Genomic DNA, 27,491 nt, shown 5'->3' on the forward strand with positions numbered 1-27,491 from the left:
TATACACATTAGGTGCCCTGAAGTGACTCTGCAGACAGTCCCACAATGCCCAACAGGGTGAGGGAACGTTCAATGCAAGGCCTAGGCAGCAGCACCAAGTCCAGCCCTTCCTTGGCAACTCACAACTCTGCTGGGGCCTGATGAGACTGCACTTGTCTCCCAGGGCGAGGTGTCTCCTCCCTCTGCAGGGGGCCCTTAGCTGCTCCAGGCTCTTCTCGGTCTTTGGCCCACTCTCGACCCTGTGTACTGTCCCATGCACCATTGTCCCACTCTTGGCCCTATGCATCATAGTCTCTGCCTTGTGCAGGGGGCTGAGGACCTGTGCCACCTGGTGCAGCGCCCGGGGTCTTGGTCCACTCCCGGGCCCTCCGTATACTGATCCATGCACTGCTTGCCCTCCCTCCTACAGGGGTTGGAGACCTGAGCTGCCACGTGCATGGATCTGTGCACCATTGCTGCACTTCATTCACGGTGGGGCTAGGGATGCAGCTGCTGCCGCTCCCCGTCTGGCAGGGCAGCTTCTGGGGCAACTGCTCTGCCCCGCTGGTCACCTCATCCAGCTCTTCCCAGCCCTCTTCACCGTCCCTCATTGAAGCTGCTTGTGTGTTGGGCAGACTGTCTTTTTATCCTCTTTGGAGGCTCTGCCCCAGCTTGGAAATGGACCAATCAGAGAGAGACAGGGTTAGTTCCCTTTCCGGTCCATTTTTTCACTTTGCCCCTGGGTAGGGGTGGGAAAAGCCTCTGCCCTTGCCTTTCCTGATTGGTGGGGAATGCCCCACCAATCACTCTAAGTCCTTTTCAAGCCAGCGAGTCTGGCTGCTGCCAGCAAGCCTGCCACACAAGGAAAAAACACAAACAAAAAATCCAAACAGACCCCAAATCAGTTTGAAATCGAGCAGACATTTTTAAGGTAATTTTGTTCAGATAAAGCAAAGTATAAAATGAGCATTTAAAAGAAAGATTTCCCTACCAAAAATTGTTTTAGATGAAACCCAAGTTTTTCCATGGAAATATTTTTCAGCTGAAAAATGTTGATCAGCTCCAAGCCATTGTTTCTCCCATGTTCCACTAGAAATCTCTGCAGATACATGGGGGATGGTTACTCTCAACATCACAATGGCCCAATAGTATAACAGAGAGGGCTTATTTTCCTTGAAAGATTGAGTCTTTGGATGGGATTTCCAAAGGAACTGAGTTGAGTGTGCATAAATCCCACCAGTGATGGCTGCCTAGCTCTCATGGACTTCTTTGATAACCCTGGTTTCTATATCCGTAGCATTATCATGCTAAGAAATGGAACAGAATGAGTCAGGCTGTTGGATTTACCTGTAAGGACTTGAGCACAAGCTTTACTTAAATCATAGGAAACTAGGTCTGGAAAGGACCTTGTGACATCATCTAGTCCAGCTTCTTGCTCAGGGCATCCCTGACTAGACCATCCTAGCCCAGTGTCTGTTCAACTGGCTCTTAAAAACTTACAAGGATGGAAATTCCACAATTTCTTTAGGATTATCAATGCCTGCTCCAATGCTTGACCACCCTCTTAGTCAGAAAACTCCCCCTAATTTCCAACCTAAATTTCCCCTGCTGAAGCTTGAAGCCATTGTTCCTAGTCCTGTCCCCTACAACCACAGACAAATAGTCCATCTTCATCCTCTCTGCAATCGCTCTTCAGATATTTGAAGACTGTTATCAAATCCTCCCTCAGTCTTCTCTTCTTTGGCCTACATAACCTGAGTTGTTTCTGCCCCTCGTAAGTCCTGCTTTGCAATACCATGATCTAACCTGTTTAACCAGGATGTTCTCCTGCTCTAACTCAATGTGTGAGTTAACGTTGATTTGCTAAAGCAGCATTACTTGCCTTCGAGTTATTTCTTACTTGGACTGTTATTGGGATCACTTCTCTAGGTTGATGGGATGGGGGCCTAACCTGTAGTGTATGTGGGAAAGTAAAACCCAGATGTCTCAGAGCATACACATGAACTGGATTCTGTAGCTCCTTGGAGTTTCAGATATTTGCTTTCAACAACTTTCATTAGCACAGTCTCTAATGGCTCCTGCTGCTTTTGATTCCTTTTGTGTCACTAGATAAGTCACTCATTGGGTCTGTGGGGGGAAATAAGTAATCCTGCTCAGTTTCAGGGTTAACAATCAGAGAAGCAATTACACCACAGACATTTCTCATACAATCTCTAACTGTAAAACAAATAAAACATCTAACAAGTCATCTCTCCAATCCTAAAATCATAACTTCCCCATGTCCTCAGTGCCTTGATTTGCATCCCTTTCCCCCTGAGGCCTAGCCCTGTAATACACTCCTTTGCTAATATATTTACAATTACTGCTTCTTTTTTTCCCCCTTCACTAGTTGCATGCTGTACATTGTTCCTTTGGAAAAGCCCTCCCCACTTAGGCAAAATGTCTCATTTCCCCAGGCATCCGGGGAGAAATTCAGATCAAACAGAACAATTAATTCAACAAACAATACAATTAAGCCATGATCCCAGTGCAGTTTCCAGCGTGAAACAAAATAAACAGCTCTAACAGCATGGATAATATAAGCTCACAGATGGAGGGATTTTGCGAGTGGCTAACTTTCCCTGCACAGACTTTCTGAAAACACAAGAAATGTGGACAGCATAAATCTCTGTCTGCAAATCTCTTTGGATCCTAACTAGGGAACCACATGTATGCTATAGCACAGAGGATTGGATTGAGACCTCGTACTGGGACTCTTGGACCACCAGCTCCAAGGGAGAATTATGCAAGGAAACTACATACAAAGAATTGATGATACAGTAGAATCGTCAGCCTCTCCCTGCCGTCTTGTGCTTGTCATCATCTTGACACAAAACACATGGCAATGAAGCTGTGAAGGAGGAGAGAGATCTACTTCACACTCAGCTGGACATGCTTTTTACTTTCAAAGTTTATAGAAATTCCAACTTTTGGCTGAGTATCAAACATAGCTGATATTTTGGTTGAAAATGAAGTGTCTGCAAAATCTGCAGATAACATCAAACGAGCCTAGAAAGTAGATGATGGAAAGTTGAAAGTGAATGGATACTTCCTAGCCAAAAATTGGTTAATATGTCTTCAAGCATTTCCAAGGGACAGGCACTGACTGTTATGGGTTCCTTCCTGTGTGGAGGAAGAAGAGAAACATTTAGGCTTGGCTGTCCAAAGTGGAAGCTCTGCTGAATGCCCTCTGACATCTGCAGAGATATTGCTGCAAGAGACTCCTTTTGGAAGGTATTTTCAACAGCAACTAGCATGACCTAACTATCAGTCACTTGGCAACTCCTACAGTCAGCAACCAGTGGAAGAGCTACTGCCCTTGAAGTCTAATTGGCCCCATATCCATGTGAGGGGACAAGCATCTTGAGGGCTATCCTGCAGGATGTAGTTCTGAGAGTTACTGTAGTTAGTAAATATATCAGTGAAGATGGCTAGTCTCAGGCTTGAAATAAATGGGCTTGCGGGGGTGGTAGTTCAATTATTTGTTCTCTGCCACCCCTCCTGCATGGCCCACTTCAGGCTCAAAGCCAAATGGGTTATGGGTGGAGAAGAAGCAGCCATCTTGTTCCTAGATAATCTTAAAAGTCTGTGAAATTCCCCCAGAATCATTCAAATGCATCCACTTAATGTTTCAGGGTTGTTGGTGGTAGCTGTGTTGGTCTAAGGAAAGCTAATAGGTGGGCAAGGAGCTTTGGGTAGATGTGGGGGTTGGACTAGACGACCTCCTGAGGTCCCTTCCAACTCTAACTTCGTGTGATTCTATGATATCTTTTATTAGACCCAGTAAATGTATTTAGTTGTTTAGTTGGCCTAATAAAAGATATCACATTTATCCAAAGAACATTGTCCACTTAATATTTGAGTCCAAAACCAGGAGCAATATGTGCTCATAACAGGAGCAGGCATCCCGCTAAGTAACAGATCTCCAACAAGCCAGGAATTTCATACAAAGTCAGAGATGTTTGAAATGCCTGTTATCTTTGGGATGCTTTGGTATCTATTCTGGCAATGCCTCTGATGCTGTGGTTTTAACTATAACTCATAACTAGCTTTTGAATAGTGCAGGCCATGGGACATGATAGCATCCTTTTCTCAGAAGCTGACCCATTAGCACAGGTCCTAGCAGTACTGCAGGACATCAGGGTCAGTGCTTTTGTCTCTGAGCCTTGCTTGTTCTGGCTCACGACAAGAGATAAAAACAGCTGGGAGCTCAGCTTCCAGAGACTGACAGCTGTTCTACTCAGGAAGGGACCGTCCCAGCCACACTACAACACCCAATGGTTCAGCCAGTAGTTAAGAAACCATGGCACAGAGCAAGGGGCCTCGCTAACCACTTCCTAGTGTTTCACTTTCTTTTCCATAGCAAGGAGCTGGCAAGAGAGTAGTCCAATTCCAAATTTCCAGTTGGATGAGGGGTCGTTTCCAGTCAGAAGTTATGCTGGAAGATATTCTGCTCTGATGGATAACTTCCTCTGGTCTAAGGGGTATTCCTCCATCCTCATGTTGCTTTTCTTCACAGCATTCAGAGGCACTGATCAGCAAATGCTGCTGCACTGGTATAAGGACAGGGCAGAGGTCAGCAGGAACATGCTGAGAAGGGACTGGTCTTGCTCCTCCATGAAGTGAAGTGATGAGTTTCTTTAATGTATTAATTATTTATGCCCACTAAATCCTTATCTGTAGATCTTCCCTAAGCAATTTATTTCAAGGAGTCCACATCTGAAATTTGAGTGCTATTAGTTAGCTTCAATTAGACATATTGCCACCTTGTTTCCATTCTTTGCAGGGTGCACATAACTCCTATCATCATGTGTCTGCTGTGAATATCCGACCTTACATATTCAGAATTGCTTTGCAGTGAATACTCTACATTGTGCCAGAACAGTTTGCTAGTTCCATATTTACTTCCTGGCCCAAATACCCATAGGATGCTGCCTTCATGCACATGTTCTGAAAGAGGAATGGATTTGTTTGAAAAGAATTTGTTTTTAAAAGTGATCAAACCATTTGAAGGCTGATGGTCATTTCCTGCACCGTTTGCCCAATTGTTATTTACACTGACCAGAAAGATAACACAAAGCTTTAGGTGTATCTCTCCTCTTCCTGTTTCCCCTTCCTTATATACCTTTATCCTTTTGTCCTTGTCATTTCTTCTCCATCATTTCTTTCCCTGATTCTTCTGTTTCCCTCTCAAGTTCTCTTTTTCAGTGCTTCACTCTTTCCTTTCTTTGTTCTTTCAATCTTTTTTGTTTCTCCCATATTCTCTCTTCCTTGCATTCTCCCTTTCTTCTTCCTCCATATTTAAAACCACACAGAAACAAATTATTTATGAAGGGATGTAATTTATGATGCGTTCTTAATGTCTTGGAAGACACAGATAATTTATTTAATGAGTAAAGACATGATAATTCACAGAAGATGATTCCAGTCAGAAAATTAGTTTCATTAATTTGCTGTAAATTCTCTGCCTTGATTTAGTGCAGCAGGAGTTCCTGAAGCCAATGCTAATCTTTGCCTAGGCATTTTTTGTCATCTCAGAATCAGTATGCAGGTGTTCTTTTTCTATTTGGTCTGTTGTATTTCCTTCTTATTATAAAAACAAAAAACCAAAAAAATCCATTCCATTGCATCAACACTTTCTGCTTGTGTCCCACCAATGGTTTCCTACAAGCTGTCATTTTCCATTGCCCCTGCAGTGGTGGGTATGCTATTCATCTGCAAATCAGGTGGGGATTCTAGATCTTGTTATTGAAGTCAGTCAAGAAATATTAAACTGCAAGGTGATTGTAAGTTCTCCAAGCATTTGTGTTGCAAAAATGCATGCAGTTTCCAAAATTTTACAGAGTAATTTTAGATAAAAACAGATTTTTTTCCCTTTGGGAATAAAAGGAAGTTCTTAAATAAATCTCAAGATGGGCAGTGTCGCAGTGGAATATGTCTTATATCTGTAGCTGCCTAAATAACATAGAAAACCTATGGAACTGATTCAAGTTACTCTATTGATTTGATCCAATCTATGGAACAAGGCATTAACATCATGCATTATTTATTCTAGATAGATATAAGTACTCCAAGGAAAACTTGCATCATCTAGCTCTGTCCCTTGTTTCGAGCAAGAGATGATTATACCAACTCCTTCCAGAAACTGTTGGGCCATTTCTTACTCACTGAAGTCAGTGGAGCCTCAGCGAGGAAAAATGCATCTACTGTATTTCACCTTTTCTAGAGGAGGTCTCTTGATTAGGCCATAAATCACCTTATTAGGTATACTGTTCCATGGTCTTGTTGCCTTGGAAATGTAGTTTTTTTTTTTTCCCCAGTGATCTCTAAGGTCCTCAGTGTCTATCTTACAATGTCAGGTGGTGTCTCTTCTTTGTTTAAACTCTAGTGTTGAAAGGTCACAATTTGTTATGCTCTTCAGTGCTGTTTCTTGTTACAGATTATGGCTATTAATAAACTCTGTACTATGGGAGCACATCCTCCTTTCCCTCTGGGATGCCCCCCCCCATCCCCTTCTCCTGTCGTGTACAAGATTCTCATTTTTTCTTGAGCTTAATCTGCTGCCTCGTGCCCACCTGACCCTGTGTGTGCCAGCACAGTGGACAGAAAGTTTTGGTAACTTCACTTTGTTGAGTTCCTCAGTCCTCAGAGCCCCAACTCAATCCCAACCAGATGCCACTCCAGTAACTGATAATAAACACTTCAAGAGATGAAGAGGATTGGACCATAAGAAATCTCATGAGGTTCAGCAAGGACAAGTGCAGAGTCCTGCACTTAGGACAGAACATCCCATTCCGGCTGGGGGCCAACTGGCTGCGCAGTAGCTCTGCTGAAAAGGACCTGGGAGTTAGAGTGGACAATAAGATGAGCCAACAGTGTGCCTTTGTTGCCAAGAAGGCTAACTGCATACTGGGCTGTACTGGTAGGAGTGTTGCCAGCAGGGGAAGGGAAGTGATTTGTCCCGTCTATTCAGCACTGGTATGGCCACATCTGGAGTCTTGTGTCCAGTTTTGAGGCCCCCACTACAGACAGGATGTGGGCAAATTGGACATTGTCCAGCAGAGGGCAATGAAAATGGTTCATGGGCTGGGGCACATGACTTGTGAGGAGAGGCTGAGGAAACTGGGTTTATTTAGTCTGCAGAAGACAAGACTGGGCAGGAGGCTGGGGGGGTGGGGGGGGGGGGAGAGGAGGATTTGATAGCAGCCTTCAACTCCCTGAAGGGGGTTCAAAAGAGGATGAAGCTGGACTGTTCTCAGTGGTGGCAGAACAAGGAGCAATGGTCTCAAGTTGCAGCAAGGGAGGTTTAGGTTGGATATTAGGAAAAACTCTCTCATGAGGAGGGTGGTAAAGCGCTGGAATGGGTTATGTAGCGTGGCTGTGGAATCTCCATCCTTGGAGGTGTTTAAGACCTGGCTTGGCAAAACTTTGGCTGGGATGATCTAGTTGAGGATGGTCCTGCTTTGAGTAGGGGGTTAGCCTAGGTGTGACCTCCTGAGGTCCCTTCCCACCCTCATTTTCTATGATTTTATAAGATCTGTTGTCAGCAGTTATCATCAGCAAAGGAATTCTGTTCAGCTTATAGACAGCTTTGTGGGTACCCCATGTATCACAAAATGGAGCTCAGGGTGCAATCCTACCTAATGCCTATGGATTTGGAATAAGTTTGCATCTGGCTTCATTCTTCAAGGGTCCATTTGCTGATGAACACAACAGCTGGTTTACACTTAGTCCAGCCCTTTATATGGACATGTGATTCTGATTCAGTATCTGGACTAGGTGTTAGAATCTGTGGTCTTCTTCTTGTGTGTAGGGGACTTCACCATATATTCGAGATCTTTTAATAACTGGGCTTAAGCTGAATGCAAATATAGATTCAACAATTTTTAAATGATAAACAAACTGGAGATTCCCCTCCCCCACCCATCCCCACCTGTGAAGTCCTGTCCACTGCACTCTTCTGAGTTATGGGTAGGCTTGTGAAGCTGAGAAGCCTTCTGCCAAACTAGTAATTTGGTCAGTGATTAAAGGTTTTAGGCATTAGAGCAAATGTCTGACACTGATGACCAGACATTGGGTCAAATGCCCAGAGCTGCCTATAGAGCAAACACTGTTAATGGGGTTTGCGTGATTAACTCTGTCCTTTGGAAATCCCAGTGTTCCAGTTGAAAGGGCTGGTTTAGTTTATTGCCTAAAGTTAAATAAAAGAGAACATCAGCCATGAGTTAACTGCAGATGCCTTGTAGTTGCTTGGTTTTCACACACAAGGGACCCAGTTCTGAAAGTATAGGTCCAGGTTCTCATTTTTCCTCATGTTGAATAGCACCTTACTCTGTACAGAGGGCCAATGGGTGACTGCAAGTCAGTGATGTCAATAGAATTTGGCTGGTACTTAGTGGGAGATTTCTGAGCTGTGAAATCAGGTTTTGGCTCAAAGGCCCAGATCTGCCCAGATTGTGGCTACCTCTCATTTGCTTTAGTCAGAATATATGCCTAACCCCCATAGATGATCTGGATTTATCAATGAGTAACATCCTCATTTGTCTTAGCATCCTCAGTACCACCATTGCAGCTTTTTTCAAACCACTTTCACCTGTAAGGGTGGGTCCCTGAGACCTGCACTTAATGAAACCTTACCCGTCATGAGCCCTGCGCTTAATGAAACCTTGCCTATTGGACTCTCAAAGAGCAGCTTTTTTCCTAGGGTTTGCATGATTTAGACTCAGTAATTTCTGCAAGCACTCCATAAACCTGCTGGGATTTAGATCATATGACTTTATTAGCATCCCCTGCAAGTAGGAATCCTTTTCTGGGCTGAGTTAAACCCAAGCCTCCTTCATCTTCAGTGACTGCTGTAGCCACTAGGCTATTGTAAAGACCCCAGGTGGTCTTAAAAACAGAGTGACAGTGATAAGCATCTACCTTCAGGACACAGGGTTCTGGGCTGTGGATCTTCAGTGGACAGAAGGTCTTTTGTGCAGCCAGCCCTGAGTTAGGGGCCTGTAGGAAAGGATTTTATCCCTGTGCTTGGGATATTTCTAGGCAGCTGCAAGCTGCATGTTCTGGCTCTGGGCAGTTTCTTGCTACCCATCCTGGTTGTTGCCTCACTGATGGCTCTGGAGACCACTTTGAGGAACTAAGCCTGTAAAAGTCAGGTAAACCATGCTCAGCTTTGCAGCAATTAAATCCTTGCTTGGCTCCAGGTCTGATTCATTCAGGTCTGGTGGTGGAGGTCGATGAAGGTATTTGGTTCAGGAGAGTGTGAGCTAGTTACACTAGGATTCTCTGCCCCTGAGCGTCTCGGGTCACTGTATCCCTCTTCACTGGCATCCGTTACAATTCAACCTGACTCCATTGTTCTTTATGAAGATCGAATGCTTTGAGCTTGGCTGCTTAATGATTTTTTTTTCCCCTTTGGCATGAGCTAAGGGCTTCTCAGGTGCAGCCTCAAGTGGACACTTGCAGGGTTGGTTAGGCCAACATTTGAAGCCAGACAACCTAAAGATGAATATCCCCTGCAAAAATGCCATGCTTCCCATCCCAATGCACCATCCAGAAGGCTGCTGGAAACACTTGTGCAAACAAAGGCTTGCAGTACGTCTGTTGTGCTGTGCTCGGATCCTGCAGGCTCCCCTGCTCTCCCACTATGGCTTTCTTTCCCCGCATTGCAGCATTACCGACTCTTGTGGTTTCCTCAGGACTTGCACATTAGCTGGTGTTTTTCTGAAAGCCCCCTTCCTGGAGCCAAGTGGCTGGAAGAAACTTCTGGCGTTTAAGAAACGGAAGTTTCTGGCTGCAGCGGTAATGTGGAAATGTGAGCCTTAATGGCAAATACAAAGTGTTATTTAGAAACCCCCCTTTCCTGAGTTTTAAGAGAATTTCATGAGTTGAGGGGGGGGCTTGGCACATGACTTTGGGAATAATGATACTGCACTGACTCCAGGCTTCTTTTCTTCCTTGTGTCTTGCAATAGCCGGCTCTTACTAGCAGCACACAGTAATACAGGCACTCAAGCCTTAGTCTCTCTGGCCTTGACCTGACTGAGGGAAACCCACTCCACTAGGCTTTAACTAGACCAGGGTAGCATGTGCTGAAGGCAATGAGCTGTGTCTAATACATGTTAATGGTCCGCATTGAAATCCTAGTCTAGACCAGGCCTCTGTGTCCAGTCATTCTTATCCTAATGTTGCCAGCTTAGCAAAAAAGCAGGGAGGAATGTCATTCCTCTGATTTCCTTTCAACAACATTGTTGGCGCCATCCAGGTTCTTAGCAAAGATATTACTCCAGGTCATCAGCAGGGATAATAGGGGCATTGTGTAGATATGTGCAGGGTGGACTCCACTTCATCCCCTTGCCTGAGCTGTCCCCTGTGCTGCTGGCTCTCTCTTCTCTATTGTCTTTGCTTCCACTTGCCCCTTCCTTTGTTTCCTGTCTCCTGTGTATTCACCTGCTCCATTGCAGCTGTGTTTATGCCTCCCAGAAGTATCTCCCCTCCTGCTACTCACATCTGGGTTCCTGGCAGAGCTGCTCAGAGCATTGTCCCAGAAGAACACCTCTTTCCTCTTCTTCCTATATGATCCTCTTTAAAAGCCACACATGTGACATATTCTTTGCCCAGCCTTTGCCTCCTGATTGGGAACTACCCTCTCCCCCCCCCGTTAGCATCACTCAGGCAGTCATTTTGTGTATCATATTGTGTTCTTGTGTTTTGTATGAGGTGTATCATTGCCCAGCGCAGCCCACCAGCGACAATGTTCTGCCTGTGTGAAGCAGTGTCCTCTTTCTTTGGATGACTGTTCCTTTTTCAAGCGGTATTGCAGCTGCCACCAAAATATCACTCACATTGTTTTCTTCTCCCTGTAGCTGCAAAGAATTAAATCCCTGGGCCCCTTCCACCATCTCACCTCTAGAAAGAACAGTTCAGAACAGGTGTACTGGACCACATTTGGTTTGAGGTGGAAACAAGCTGTGTAGGAACATGAGAGATTTAGAGCTGAGCGGCCAGTCTCATCGACTCTTGGCTGAGATGTTCTTCCTGAAGATGAAGTAACATGCCGGTCCCCCAAAATACATTACAATAGGGAGAGACAGGCTTCTGAGAGTGTGGCTAGCCCAGGTTACTGTCCTATGTCTGTACTTAAAGAGCATGTAAGGGAACTGTATTTAATGAAGCTCATAATAGGGGGAATCATCATCAATTATGTCCTGCTGGAGACAGCTGAGCTAGGTCCAGCTGCATTTGCAGCCAGAAGAAAGCCCAGAGGAGGGTTATAAGGCTATCTATAACAACTTAAGAGCTAGCCAGGTGGTAGGTAGACAGGGCAGAGCTCCAGGCAGAGAGGAAGGGCAGCAGCTCAGCTGAGCTTAATGCAGTTGGGAGCAAGGCTGCTGGTTGAGCAGATGGGCACCTGGGGCTGGTCTGGAGCATGAGACTGGAAGGAGTGGGAACCAGGGAGCTACTGGCTCAAACTTGGAGCTAGACTAGGCAGTCTGGCCTGGGTGGTGCTAGGGAGAAGTGCTCCTGGCACAGAGCTCAGATGCAGGGGGAACTGTGAGTAGGCTCAGACCTGGGGAGAGGCCAGCAAAACAAACTCCAAGCCTGGGGAGAGCCTGGAGAGAGGCACCCAGCAATCAAGAAGGACTAGGGTACTGACTCCCGTAAACTGTTAAAGACTGGAGGACCTGGTTGTAGCTGGAGGGGAGGTGGGGGCCATGGGTGGGGTGCCTGGAAAGTGCCCTTTGACTATCAGAGGCAGAGGTCAGGGCAAAACCCAGCAAGGGCCTGCAACCCTGTTGTGTAGGCCAGAGCCAAGCCATGCAGGGGCAGCAAGCTGGCCCTGGCAAAGAGGGCCAGGGGACCTATAGCTTAAAAGGATAGGGCCAGGGGACCCTGAGGCAAGAGAGGACAGGGTCAGGGGGCCAAATGTAAAGAGGCAGAGCCAAGGAGGCCTGAGCAGTCTGAAGCTGAAGAGAGAGGCCAGGGCCTGAGTGACTGGAAATTGATACAGGGCTAGAGGGTCGAACAAAGGAGAACTGAGAGAGATCTGTGGGGCATGGCTATGGGGAGGCTGGAGTCAATGATTAATGCCCTTAAAGGGATTTAGTGCCAGAAGGCATGGATAGGATCAACAAGTCTGCCTGGAGGACAGGACTTATGCTAGCATGTGCAGAAGGGTTGTGGTATTGGACTGTGGGTCCAGAGAGATACAGACAGGACTGAGCATCCAGCTGGGTCAGTTGGTGCATCCAGGGTCACTCCGGGACTTGGAGGATTTATATACATCAAGGCATGGAAGGCAAAATAGCAAGAGAGCACATTGAGAAGCTGGAGGGGAAGCAGGATTATGGTGCCCACTAAGGGGTGCCACGGCTGCCCTAGTTCTGCTACAGTGCATGATAGCAACACCAGGACGCAAGGGCTTTGAAGTGCTGTTCAGACATCAGAGACCCATTTGCTTGTGTAGCATCTTCACTTGGTCACATCTAGTTATTTCTAATTCCTGCTAGCTCATGGTTCCAGGAGGATGAGCTAGCTACAGCCTGTGTTCAGCCTAAAGGACTTCTATGGGACTTGAAGCAAGTCCAATTTGAGGAATGGGTGAAGTAATGTTGGTCCCAAAGGACTGTCCATTCTTCCTCCATCACTGCTCATGACTGTTGCTTGGAGTTCCTGTTCTTTCCTTCAGATCTTGTGCTGAATCCCTGCAAGAAATGCAGAAGCACCTCTTTCTGACCTCAAATGAGACAAGCAACACACCTTGGTCTCACGTAGCATTTCTTCAAGTAACTCAGTGGGAACCAACCATTTTGGCAGGCATGTCACAAATTAGTCATGCACTCTCCCCAGGTACCATGCCAATCCTCATCCTGTGCTCGATCTGCTGCTCTGCTTTCTGCTCCTAGCCCTGTGCTCCCAGCCTGCTCTGCTTTCTACTTCCGTCTCTTTGCTCCCTGCCCTAACTGCTGCTGTGCTACCTATTAGGCCTGTGCAGATCAGCAGTGATCCGATCTGGCTTTGGATCCAGCCACTTCAGATGGCCGCGATTTGATCCAGAGCTCCGGACTGGATTTCTGCCTTGATCTGGCCGAAGTGGCTCTGAAGCTTCAGAGCCACCTCAGAGATCTGGCCATAGGGTATAATGGGGAAATCAATTAAATATCTATACCTTTGTTGTTTGTTGTCCGATGTGGATGAAATTTTCAGGGGTGGTAGACTCTGCAGAGAGAATGAAGCCTGCCAGGATTCAAAAAGATTGGTGCAGGGGTTTGGGGAGAACTGCACCCCAAATTTTTGAAAGCAAAACTCGTGTCTAAGTGTTACAACATAGGCTGGTGAAAACTGCAGGGCTGGTAGCTCTTGCTGAGGACACAAAGCCTGCCAAGTTTCAAGAAGATCAGCACAGGGGCTTGGGGGGAACTGCACCTCAAGTTGTGGACAAGCAAAACTTATGACATGGGTGACCCTGTGTGTGTTCAGGCGCAGCGGGGTGACAGCTGCAGGGATGGTGGCCCCTGCTGAGGCCATGACGCCTGCCAGCTGTGGAGGAGATCAGTGCAGGGGGGTTCTGGGCCCTGCACCCCTAGCTGCTGACAGACAAAACTCATGCCGTGGGTGCTTGTGGGACTGATGGTGTCTGTCTTGGGGCAGTTGATTGTCTGTATTGATCCTTTCCTCTCCTTAGCCTGGTTTTGTAGGTGCTAATTGATGGCAATTAACTGGCTACATTACCTAGGTCCTGTGTATTGAGCTGGTTCCTGAGTGAATCATGATTGATTGGTAACTGGTAGCACAGTAGCTTAGCAGCCAGGCCTGCAGTAGTCTCCCCTCCCTGCCCCAAGACAGAGACAGTCAATCCCACAAGCACCCATGACATGAGTTTTGTCTGTCAGCAGCTAGGGGTGCAGGGCCCCAGAACCCCCTTGCACTGATCTCCTTGACAGCTGGCAGGCGTCATGGCCACAAGAGGGGCCACCATCCCTGCAGCTGTCACCCCGCTGCGCCTTAACACACGCAGTGTCACCCATGGCACCAGTTTTGCTTCTCCGCAGCTTGAGGTGCAGTTCCCCACAACCCCCTGCACTGATCTTGAAACTTGGGAGGCTTTGTGTCCTCTGTCAGAGCTACCAGCCCTGCAGTCATGACCCCCCTGTGTTGTAACACATAGACGGGACAGGAGATCTGCTTTCAAGAATTTGTGGTGCAGTTCCCCCCAAACTCCTGCACTGATCTTCTTGAAACTTGGCAGGCTTAGTGCTCTCTGCAGAGTCTACCACCCCTGAAAATTTAATTCAAATCGGACAAAAAACAAAATTATAGGTATTTTATTGTTTCCCCATTACGCCCTATGGCCAGATCTCCGAGGCAGCTCCAAAGCACTTTGGGAGCTCCGAACCACTTTGGGAAGCCGAACGAGGCCAGCACTTCGACCCGGACATGCTACTTTGGACCCCAAAGCATCCGAAGCTTCTGCGGATTCGAAGCCTCACACAGCCCTACTACCTATCCCCTCCGTACACTTCCACATGGAGGCTGTCTGTGCCACTTGTGGCCCCTGTACCACAGGTTGGCCACCCTTGCATTAATTGGTGTCTCTGTTTCCTCACTCCTCACAGTATGTGTGTATCAGGGATACCATGGCAGAAATCCAGCACTTCATTTTGGACTGTCCCCAGGCCCTGAGGGAAGAAACGGAGTGAGATTTTGTACAAGAGGAATGTGGGGGTATGCGGCATCATGTTGTAGAGCTATGGGCCAGACCTGCCCATCTCTAGTCCTGAATGAAGGAAGTCACTCATTTACTCTCATGGAACTTCGTTCCCCCTGACATCTTGTACCCCTTCCAATTGCAGACTCATGGTACCTACTTTGTGCCGGAAATCCCAAATACACTTCTATGAATTCTGGCATTTTTGCTCACATATGTGATGCCCTCTTTGTTCAGTAAGCGAAGGACCTAGCAAACTCCAGCAATTCATTACAGTTTCACTGCTCCAGACATAATGAGGTAAAATGAAAACAACTTCTCCCACCACAGCTATGTGAACTGGGAACTCATAAAGGCTAAAAAGCTTTTAATTACGAGCTTGTTCTGATTATGCCCAGCCTTTCTATTTCCTCCTGAAGAGCAGGCCGGCGCTCAGAGGTCAAGATGAACTTCAATTACAGAACTTCTGGCACATACGCTTAGGAAAACTGGAGTGTTTTCCCTTCCTAAAACCAGACACCTGCACTGTGTGATCTATTGCTCCCTAGAGACTCATTCTCCTGGCTATAATGTTGCTGAAAGCAGAACAAACACATTTATTTCTGGACAGGAATGAGACCATTCTTATTTTTTTCCCCTCCTGCCCTGTAACACACTAGGAACCCCTCATTCCCACTGCAGCTGTGATATTGCAGGGTCTCACGAAGCAGGGGTTCCTGCTATAATTAGATCAAGCTTTCCATTCACATGTTTGGCTTCAGTCCTTGTTGAGCACAGAGTAAGCCTGACTATTTAGCTGCAGGGTTAAATTTTAAAGACTGTAATCTGCCCTTAATTCGTCTTTCCAAGGAGGAGGAAGGAGGCTCCAGAGGTTAGTGTGCTTGCTTGTGTTCAGGTCTCTGCTCTGCTACAGATCTCCTGGGACAAGTCACTTAGGGCTAAATCCTGCTTCTCATTGCACACCCAAGTGGCACATCTGCAGTTTTTGACACTTTCTGAGCATGCTCAGTGGGGCTGTGTTCCAGCTGGGCAGCTTCATGGCAAACCAGAATCACCCAGCTATGCACACAAGGCTGGGCAAGTCCCAAAACTGTAGTCACATAAAAAAACCCCTAACTAGTAGCTGGCCTTCCCAGTGCTTAGTCTAATGGTTAGGACACTTGCCAAGGGAACAGGAGGCCCTGTTCTAGGTCCTCCGCACTCTGGAGGGGTTTGAGTTCGCATTTTTTGCTTCTCAGGAAGATATCTAATCCCTAGGGCACAGGTTACGCATTGCCTTACCAACCTTCCTCTCAAAGGGTGAGGAAGGGGGGTTGAGAGGAAGGTTGGTCCCACATAGTCCCCCTCCCCCCCTTGGGTGGGGAAGAGGGGGGCTATGTGGGACCAGGAAGAAGAGAACATTTATGGCGGGGGGGGGGGGTGGCAGGACTCAGTGACATGGCTGCAACCAGGGGGCCCTGGATTCTATCTTGAACCCCCTGCTTCTAGTGGGCTTGAAATGTTGCCACTGTCACTTATCTAAGGACCACTAATGTGAGGTTCACTGGATCAGGGCTCTGGGTAATGCTTAACTCACAGCCTGGTGGCTAGAGCACTTTGCTAAGGGGCAGATGCAGGTTCACACCTCTTTCTGGGGGAGGAGGCCCTGGGTTTCCTGCTCCTTGAGCAGGTACCATGGCCATTGGACTGAAAGATGGGCTAGTCCCTTCTCCTCCATTTTACTTTGGCAAGTCCACTCTGGGCAATTCTATTTCATCACAAGTCCTTAAGTGTGAAATGGGTGTAATAATCCTGCCCACATCATTGTGTATTGTGTGATGCGTTCATATTAGGGTCATAGGGGCTTCTGGAGCACCGTAGATAAAGAAGTATTTTACCTTGCAAATGATCCTGAATTGTTAAAGGCTGAAGGGTGGCTTTGTCCTAAGGCTGTGTACAGCCAGTGAGTTGTGCTTGCTTCTTGCTGCCTGGCAAAGTATGGTAGTTTGTTGGCACCTGGCAGTGCAGAGTTGACAGACTATTGTCCTGACTCTGGGTAACGTTGACAGAGAAGTATAGCTGAGGAACTTGTAGCACTATGTCACTGTGTTTTCACCTCTTCTTTGGTTGTGGGTAAATTCCTTGACAGGCCAGCAGCATGTCCAGGGCAGGAAGAAGGGTAGCAAGGTCTTACTATGCCGTGGAAGCTGTTATGAGGGATCAGATAATAGCTCAAAGCCCCAAAGCCCCTTGGGCCCCAGGAAAAATATTGTCAGGAGCGAGCCCAAATTAGTATCTGTGGGTGTGCATACATGTGCACATTTAATGCCCATTAGGCCGATTTAAGGCATATTAAGGGGGTGTGCGTCTATACATACATAAAGCAAGTATCAAGTTTAGGCGTAATTAAAGTGCATTAGTGCATGTGTAGATGCATGGATGTAGATTAATGCAGTGTGTGTCAATGGATACACACTGCATTAATGCTCATTAGCGCATCTGCATGTGCTCTAATATAGCTTAGCTATTTGCATCTAAAATTCAACGTGCCTTAATGCACATTAGCATGCCACATGTAGATGTGTAACAAGTGGGCAGTCATGTCATAGAATCATAGAAGTAGGGTCGGAAGGGACCTTGTAGATCTTCAGGTCTGACCCCCTGCCTGGGCAGGAGGAAAACTGGCCTCAAGTGACCCCAGCCATGTAGGCATCAAGGCGCTTCTTAAAGACCCCCAGGGTAGGAGCCAGCACCACTTCCCTTGGAAGTTGGTTCCAGATCCTAGCCGCCCTGACTGTGAAGTAGTTCCTACGGTTGTCTAATCTGAACCTACTCTCGAACAACTTGTGGCCGTTATTTCTTGTTATCCCGGGGGGCTCTGGGGGAAACAAGGTCTCCCCCAAACCCTTCTGGTCCCCCCTAGTGAGTTTATAGACGGTCACAAGGTCCCCCCTCAGCCTTCTCTTGTGAAGGCTGAACAGGTTCAGGTCCCATAGCCTCTCATTGTAGGGTCTGCCCTGCTGTCCCCGGATCATGCAGGTGGCCCTCCTCTGGACCCTCTCGATGTTGTCCACATCCCTCTTGAAGTGGGGTGCCCAGAACTGGACACAGTACTCCAGCTGTGGCCTGACCAGTGTCGCGTAGAGGGGGAGGATCACCTCCTTGGCCCTACTCGAGATGCACCTATGGATGCACGATAAGGTCCGGTTAGCCCTGCCGATCGTGACCTCGCATTGTCGGCCCATGTTCATCTTGGAGTCAATGATGACTCCAAGATCCCTTTCTGCCTCCGTGCTCTCAAGAAGGGAGTTTCCCATCTTATAAGTGTGTTGCCAGTTACTACTGCCCAAGTGCAGCACCCTGCACTTGTCCGTATTGAAACGCATCCTGTTTTTGTCAGCCCACCCCTGCAACCTATCCAGGTCTTTCTGCAGTCGCGGCCCTCCCACTTGCCTTGGGGCTAACTGTTCACCGACCTTACCTGCCACACCTTTGATGACACCAAAGTAAAGTTGTTAACAATCTGGGAGGGTGCCCATTTAATTGACCTGATGCCAAGGCCTATACACAGCTCCAAACCTACCCTTATACAGTGTCCCATGCCTTGCAGATGGCATCCATAGCGCAACACCTGTCTCAAGTTTACAGGGCTTAACAGCCTAACATTTCTTGAGATTGATGCAAAAAGCAGTCTCCTCAGCACCACCCCTGCCCCCTGCTCCCCACCCCAAGCTGGCCATACTGATTTTGAAGCACTTTTGGTGGTACCAGAACAAAGATTGAGATCCTGAGCATGGTGGAGCACGGAGCTGGCCCTTCTTCATTACACTTTGTCACTGGGAACACCTCATTCTGATGGCAGTGAAGAGGAGGGGACGTTGCTCACACGGTACCTCACACTGGAGGTTGCCCAAACCGTACCCCGCACCGGAGTCTCCCTCCAGTGTCTCCACACTGGGACCTGCACTCCTGTGCCTTTACACTGGGGCTTGCAGTCCCTATGCCCTTAGGTTGGGACTCTCAATCCCTCTGCCCTCATACTGGGCTTGCGATCACACCCACTCAGGTCTCCAGTTCCTCCCTTTGCTGTGTGCTCCCTGCCCAGCTTTGGACTGTCTTGGTCCCCTCATGCCCTACACTGGGCCTCAATCCTCTGCCCCTGGAACTTAACACCCAGCTCCTTCTTGGGGCTCAGAATCCCACCCACCTGGAGCCTCACACCCAGCCCCTGCATGAACCTCAGGCCTTGCCGTGGACCTGGGCTCTGTCTCAGGTCCCTTCACATGACCTGGACCTGGCCTCAAGCTCCACACCATAAACCTGGGCCCTTGCTTTGTCTTTGGGGTGTGGTCCCCTAGCCTTTCCCCTCCACAGGGTAAGCCGCAAGGCACTGGGGGCTGAGGCTTTCTGGTGCCCCATGTTTGCCCTTCACTGGGGAGGCACACGTTCCTGGGGACTGCCCTGCCACTGGCAACCCCACTACACCATTCAGCCCCATCAGGGTGTAGTTTTAGGTCATGCCCCAGGACCCGGAGCCTTCACCATCTCCATAGCTCCTGCCCTGTACCTCCAAGATGTTACATGAGTAGCAGCTCCAGCCCAGTGATGCTCTCTCTCTGGCTGCTTGCAGAAAACTGCTGGCTCCATTACTCGGAGACTGTTCTTATAACAAACACCTAAGCCCTGTTCCCAATCAGGCTGCTCTGCTGCATGCCCACTCTCCTTTGAGTAATAGAGCACAACTTGTGCTTTGTTATAAGATGCACACCTAAATTGCCTTAATCTGCCTTAAGCAAAGGCACATTAAGTTTAGGTGTGTGTAAATACACGTGTCAACATGCCCTGTAGGTAGTGTGCGGGCCGGGAGCAGTCCGAGGCTTTCGGGGGTGCGCGGCGGGCTGTGGCCAGCAGCCCTGGCACGTGGGTTGGGGAATTTGGCATGGCGGACTAGAATTAGGCACGGGTGCGTAGCGGTTGATTAAAGATTATTTTACTTACACCGTAGATGGTCGCGGTGCAGGCAGGAAAAACTTCGCTTAAGTTGCAGTTACAAACGAAAAGAAAACTCGCACGAACAAGACCCGTAGAAAATTCAAGCCTCTTAAACCCGGAAAGAGCTCTGGATACCACGATGAGAGTCCAAAAGGTGACTCTCTACGAGCGTGCAGGGAAGGGTATGTCGAGGGATCATGCGGCGACGGGGAGAGGCTAGAGGTTGATCAGGCCCCTATATCCTTCTTAAGGCACACGCTGGGTTCACTAAGCTCCACAGCGCTTAGAGTTCTTCACGAGATGTGAAGTCCTCCTTCTCCTCCTCCACAAGATGGTTGTGGAGTTCTCCTCCTCCAACTTGGGGGGAAACCGCTCAAGCCTCTTATACAGCTAGCAAGCCAATTGCTAGCCGCCATGTGGGAATAATTTAGAAACAACCAATAGTGGGAACAAATTTACATGCGAATGGCGGGAACTCCTTTGCACCAGGGTTTTCTCTATGCAACTGAGAATTGCACCATGCAAAGAAAGCTCCTCATGGCGGGAAATAATTCTGCAGTGCCGAAGCACACACAAAATCATACCCTTTGGGTCATGACAGGTAGGTCATTAGTACAGAGTTAATTTGGGGTTTTATCCTGGTGTTGCTCTTAATTTGGGTCCCATCTGCACACACAGTCCTATCACCTGTGTTTTGTGGTGCTTTCAAGCTAAACAACCTGATTTCTCTGTGGCTACCAGCTAAAACCTGAATGAGGTTTTTACTTAGCCTGGTAATCCACTCACTTTGGAGTGAGGCTGCAAGTCCCCCAGTGCCTTCCTACAATTCCTATATGCAAGAAGGGCAGACATATTTTCCCACAGTTTGCTGGGAAGGAATAACAGGATGCCTAGGCTTATAGAGTGCACATGCCCCAGAAGCCTATATGTCACACACAGATGCGGGAAGAGCCACTGAGGGTGTAGTAACTCAAATGTGGCTCTGCAGCGAGGCTGCCTGCCCGTTAGTTAGGTTAACATGCCTGCTCAGACCTGCGTGCTGTACTAACTGGGGAGTGAAGGTCTACTCTAAAAACAGAAGGGAAAGTTTCTGAGGAAGTTGCTAATCTTCACCCTCCACCTGTTTGTGCAGTTAGGCAAGATGGGTGGATGAGAACAGACCTTTCTTACTGCTAAGGATATTTTTGTACAACCAAGGTGTGTACTGGGTCCTGCACACCCAGAAACCTTCCCATCTAGGGGATAACCATGCAAATGCTTAGTGTCACTGAAGCCAACTGGTTAGTGAGCAACCTCCAGGTGAACAGAGAGCAGCACAGCAAGTAAGGATCAACAAAGGGTGACAGACAGGAAAATCAATGGTTGTAATAGAGAGATGATACAGAATAACCTTCTATTGTATATGCATTGTGGCTCCTTTAAAAATACTACTGTTAATATGTCATAGGATATGACCTCAGATATCTCTATGGGCAGTAGTTGGGAAATACATGTTAATTTTATACTAGTTTGAAGCAGGGGTAGCAGGAATTTTAAACTGTGCTGCATCTGTGTGTAAGCATCATTGCCCTGTTTTCCATCGTATGCTGGTACAGCTGTAACAGTTATGCCCAATTAATTAGAACTGCCTCCACTTGTTTTTCCTTTATAAATCACTTCCTCTTTAGCCAATCCACTGAGAAAACTGTGAAGAGAGTGAAACAAATCTGAAACAAAATATGAAACTCCCTTTATTCCATAATTCATACCACAGCAGACTGCTGGACACCAAGGGAACAGGTTTTCTGAGCCAATGCCCTACAAATTCACACACTTCCTTTATGAGCCTTTTCAGTATATAAAGTGTTTTTTAATGGCTGCTGCTGTTCCCTTTGAATGGCTGTGAAATTTGTGTCATCACCCATCAACCTCCCCTCCTCTTCAGTTCCATCAGAATGAGGTGTACCCAACGACAAAGTGTGATGAAGAAGGGCCAGCTCAGTGCTCCACCATGCTCAGGATCTCAATCTTTGTTCTGATACCACCAAAAGTGCTTCCGAATCAGTATGCCCAGCTTGGGGGGTGCTGAAGAGACTGCTTTTTGCATCAATCTCAAGAAATGACCTGTCCCTCCCAGCTGCTCTATGAAGAATAATAATCATGCACTCTCCCTGCAGATCGTCTCTCTCAGTCTTTCCCCTCAATTCACTCAGCAAGTGTTGGAGAGGGTCCTGCTGGGGAGAGAGATGTCGTGGGTAAGGAGAGATCCCTGAAGCGGAGGCTGCAGGTCAGGCTGTGAAAAAAGAATGGAGACATCAGGAAACAAATTATAACAGGCAGGTGACCTTCCCCAACTAGTGAGGGAAGCAGTGTTACAGCAGGGCTATTTTCTCTAAGTGACATGTTAGGAAGCTGTAGGGGATACTGGAGATGTAACATGCAGGCAAGCTCTAGCCGTGGAACAACCACACTCAGAAAGAACAAATGCCGTCTGCTAGCATTCTTGTGCCTCGTCCGCAAAGGAAAAACTGCTGGCTGAAGTAGACAGGTGTGACCAACATCAGACTGGAAAGCAGTGCTTCAAAGACCTTGTTCTCTCTGTAGCATGCTACTGAAGGCATCTGTTGTCAAGGCTGGGAGACTCAGTTCTGTTTCTGGCTCTGCTACCAGCATCCAGGATGACCTTGGGGCCTACCTGTGTCTTTGCCTGCCTCAGTTTCCCTGGCTTTGTGAGACAGGGATAACAACACACCCTCGACCCAACCACACTGGGATTTGCATGACTTTATCCTCACAACATTTTTGAAGCATTCAAATGAAAAGAAAAAAAAATGACCATAGAACAAAACAGCAGAATTGCATCAGAAGAGGAAATGCAACAGATTCCTTATCTGACAAAAATCTTTGCTCTTCTAATGAACGATTCCTCTTTTGCAGGCAAGCTAAAATGCATTTCGAAGTAGCAGGACTTTACAGATCTGCTTAATACAGACTGTCTTGGGGGCAGCAGGTTAATTTTTAAAGGGAGCTTCTGTACAATAATGGAAAGGCCCTTGCAGAATCTTGGCTTCCCTCGATGGGTCTGTGGGGTGTGTTCTTGGGCAGAGAACAGAAATAAGCATACTCCCTGTGTTGGGGTGCTCACTGGTGTATCCTTACTGCCCTCAAAGGTGGCTAGATTACCCCATCTTCAGGGTTTGGAGTGCCCAGAGGAGGAGCAAATGGCCAGGATGCGCCTCGTGGTGGCACGCTTGGACTTGGCACAGAGGTGGCATACATGTACATGCACCAGGTCACACTGGTCAGTCAAGATTAGAGAGGACTGAGGGAACCTGCAGTGAGGACTACTATAGCAAATGAAACACAGTGGGTGTGTCGCACTTGCTGCGCAGTAAATGGCTTTGACGCCAGTGTCTACAGGTGCAGGCATTACAGCGCAGTAACGTTGTGTGTGCACTGACTTGGGACTAAAGATAGTTTGTATGGTGTTCCTCTGACCACAGCACCTTGGTCGGTTGCCCACGTCATACACTCCTAAGGCTGGCTCTGCACAGGAGTTAGGGATACAGGATCTGAATCAGACCTCCCTAGACCCTAAATGCTGGAAACTGCAAATGAGAGAACAGTGGGTAAAACCAGCTCACTCTCCCTATCCGAATCTGCTCTACCCTGTGTGACACAGTATACTGGGTAAGTTGGACCCACGATCTGACCCAGTAAATGCAGTTCTTATGTTCCTAATACTGAATGAGATGGACCTCAGGTCTGATCCAGCCGGACAACTCTCTGTGCCTATACTACAACTGTAGTGAGTGTTAACATTAATAGAGGCTCAGTTAACCTTTGATATTGCCCACATATTGAAATCAAAGGGCTGGAGCGACAGACTGTCATAATTGTATAGCTCTGTGTTTACAGAGTCAAATTATTTTGCACCAAGCCCTGACACCTGAGAAAGGATGCTTTTCCAATTGACTGCACAGTACAGTATATCTGTGGCATCCTATAGGGCAGAGCTGTTTGGGTCCACCTTTATAGTATTAACTTTCCTAAATTTTAAGCTGCAGGAGACCATCATCCTAATCTGATCTCTTAGCTATAGGTTATTAAATTGCCCTGATTCATGCATTGTTTCCAGTATCTTCCAGTTGAACTACAGCAGATCTTTTAGACATTTCAGTCTGGAGTGACCGTGAATTTCCCTTCTCCATTGTTAGAAGATATCTGTTCGAAGCCAGAGCAGACCGAGGGACATGGATCTGGGTGCCACTACCTTACACAGATGAACAGACTGCTCTACCACTTGAGCTAAATCCCTCTCTTCTCTCACAGAGCTATTGCATATTTAGGATTGTATTGTTGTATGGGGCAATATTATTTTCCCTCTGCTCTTTAATTGGTGATCCGTATTGCCTTTCTTTTTCCCCCACCTATTTCTGGTTCTTGTTTTGCTAGGTTCCAAGGAGTCTTTGTTCACTGATCAACCTCCAACTAATTTGCGTTATTATTACAAGCAATAATAATAATACATATAACCACCCGCACTTTCTAAATCTCTCATGAAAAGGTGATTCTAGGCACTGCAGGTACTACAATCAGAATCTCTTTTTATCAGCAATTCAGAGAGCTTAAACAAAATAGCCCCTTGACATTGTTCCTAGGAAACCACTCACCAGGTAGTCTTAAATAATCATACAGATAATTTACCTGTACATTACTCATATGCACATTTTGGTCATTGCTTTCTATTTCAAAGGAAATCAGAAAGAGTAGCAACATTACTGCCCTTAGAGAAGTGCCCTGGGGGTTCACATAACACTGATTCTTAGTTTGATTTCTTTTGTACTATAAAGGGAAATAAAAAAAAAAAAAGTGGAGAGACAGAAAAAGGTATAGAACTTTTTATCTTTCTATGTAAAACATGCAAGTGGATATTTCTTAATAAGTGTCCAGAGGCTATTTCGAGTTCTAACCATAAACCTTGTTAGACTTCTTCTGTTTTTAAGAGGACACAACATGGGAATTAGGAAGGAAAAGTGGATTTTGGCTGTCATTCACTTCATACTGTCACACTTGCTCCCCCTTCTTCCCCCTCCCACCCCTTTCCCAAGTTTTCATCTTCCAAAACTACAGATTTAATTAAAAAAAAAAAGAGAGGAAGAAAATTCTCGGCCTTTCAGCTTGGCGGAACATGCAGACAAATAAATTAAAAAGTGGGAGAAGTGGAACTAACCCAATAATCCGTGAAAACCTAATTTCCCTCACAAGCATCGCTGACGCAAGTGTGTCCCCTCTCCCTTCCCATTCTCCAGTTCGGGGGCAGTGATTTAGAGAAATTGGTTAACAAGATCAGAAAATTTAATTACTGTTCTGCCTCCCCTTCCCAAGAAATTGGATGTCACACTCTTTGTAGCTGGTCTTTAGACGTGCCATAGCTGATTTTCACGTGACTTGATCTCAACTTTCTTCTCTCAGTCCCTCCCCCCACAGATATACTTATTCAATGCCACCCAGGTTTCAACATGCAACTAGGATTCAGGCTGGAATCCTGACCCAACTGAAATCGAAGTCAGAGCACCCATTGATTTTATTGAAGCCAGGATTTCATTTTTGGTGTTTTAGTGGTACGAGAGGGAGGGAATGGAAGGCCCAGGAACTTCTGCGCCACATATATCATTGGACCTGTTTGCTCTTTCGTCCTTGGTGTGAACAGGTGAGAATCATAACTGTATTCTTGGTTTTGTGGACCATCTTCCTGATTATGATTCATGGTACAATCATATGTTGAGGCCTCGGGCAAGACTGGGTCCTGATTGTGCTAAGCACTGTAAATCCACATGGTAAACACACAAGGACATGTCTACACATCAAAATGATGGTTTGCTGGTAGCATGTGCTAACATACCTATGTTAGCTTCGTCTAGCTAGAAGTAAACAACAGGGCCAAAGAGGTCTCCTGGGTCCTAGGTCAGTGCCTTGTCCAATAAACCATGATGGGTGACTTCACTGAAAGACACTAGGCCCAGAAATGAGACAAGATAATAATCCCTTGGCACTCTCTTAGAAATCTTTAAAGTACAGTACAGCCTCCATGAAGGCCTTGACTGTTGTGGGGATTTGCTCCGCTACTGCCATTGCTTGTTGCTTAGTTATGTAGCTGTACCAATGCAGCATTTTGGTATGAAGAGCATGAAGCACTATATCAGTTTGCACTGCTGCTGATGGTTTTTTTTCAAGGGAAACTGCATGGCAGGGGATCCACTGGGAAGTTTATCCTGATGTTCCTACACCAAGACCTAGAGGGTAAATCCCACAGCAGACAAGGGCTAACCTTTATGCTTTTGCATCCCCATGATCAAGCACAACTAGGCCCTAGCTGAGCCTTATCTGATGTGGAAGAATGTATGGTAAGAGTGCCTACATAGTGTGGGGGACTTGGGAATAAAAGAGATGAAACTGATGCCGAAGAGGATGCTCTATGTGTGTGTGGGGTGAATGGGGGTTGGAAATGTTGCTTCACCTTCTATATTTGTTAAGGATCTCAGACCCTTAGTTCACAAAGGGAGAGGCTATTCTACAAAACACAAGACTGTTCTGTCCAACACGGTGGAACCATTGACCTGAACTTTGCTCTCATGGCTTATGATGTCACAAGAATCCCTTGCTAGAACAGCAGTCTCGCTAGACACAGCTGCTCTATTTATCCTTCCATTTGTATTCCTGTCATGTGCCATTTGCTGCTAACTGTAAGCCTTACTTAGAATGCAGTGCAAGCACCATATCAGATAAAGAATAATGATTTATTGAACATATTGGTAAACAGCATAGATAAGATATAAATACACTTTGAAAATGCAGCCACATTTATAAGAACATATTCTGAAGCAACTTCAATCAGCCTTTGGCATTCAGCCTCTTTTTTGCAGCAGCAAATATGAATATATATTTTGCATTAGCACAAATGGCCAAACATCTCTGCACACACCTGCAAGCATGTACCTACCTACCTTCACCAGAAGACACATAAACATATAGGTGTGTGTAAGTGTATGTTTGCGGTTGCCTGTAGAAACAGATGTGCGTGAATTTGTGCTTATGCCGAAGATTCATTCGTAATTGTTATATTGAGACTGCATATATGGATTGATGCCAATTCGAAATGCACGCACAAAATGGGAGACATAAAATGATTTGCCCAAGGTCACACGAGAAGTAAACAACAGGGCGAAAGAGGTCTCCTGGGTCCTAGTTCAGTGCCTTGTCCGATAAACCATGATGGAGTCCCTTTGCAAGAGACTCCAGGCAGGGAACCTTGCATATACTGAAACATGCCTATGGCTCTCTGTGCACACTCACATTTGCATTTGAACCCCTACACACACTGGTCTGCACATTGGCAATACATTCATAGGTGGATATACATGGTGTAACTGCGCATCACTGCACATACAGATATGCCCAACTAAGCCATACACTAGGTAATTGGGCTATTGACAGCAGCAGTACTGCAGCAGTAAGGATCTCCGTATATGTTAGCTGCCCTCATAAGTACCCTGGTTTGCTGAGGCCTGTGCTGCCACAGCTGTACTGATCTTGGTACCCAAGCTAGCCAGACCAAAGCTATTAAATGGGGATGCCATCATGCTCCTGATTGCAATGCAGACATGCAGGTCAGATTCTCAGCTACTGTAAATTAATGTAGGGCTAGTACGATTTATGCCAGCTGAGGAGTCATTCCAGGTCTAGACAGACACACAGGCAGACAATTAAGCTGAAACTGAGGCAGGATATGCTGTAATCAGCAACATCTGGCATGA

At 46.8% G+C, this 27,491-nt stretch overlaps 1 long non-coding RNA gene across 3 annotated transcripts in view; it reads left to right on the forward strand.

Moving 5' to 3' along the window:
* The window catches only part of LOC109283676 (uncharacterized), a 177,618-nt gene that overhangs the window by 22,229 nt on the left and 127,898 nt on the right, over positions 1–27,491 (forward strand). The window lies entirely within an intron of this gene.

Source organism: Alligator mississippiensis, chromosome 7 (assembly GCF_030867095.1).
Source record: "Alligator mississippiensis isolate rAllMis1 chromosome 7, rAllMis1, whole genome shotgun sequence".
NCBI classification, from domain to species: Eukaryota; Metazoa; Chordata; order Crocodylia; family Alligatoridae; genus Alligator; species Alligator mississippiensis.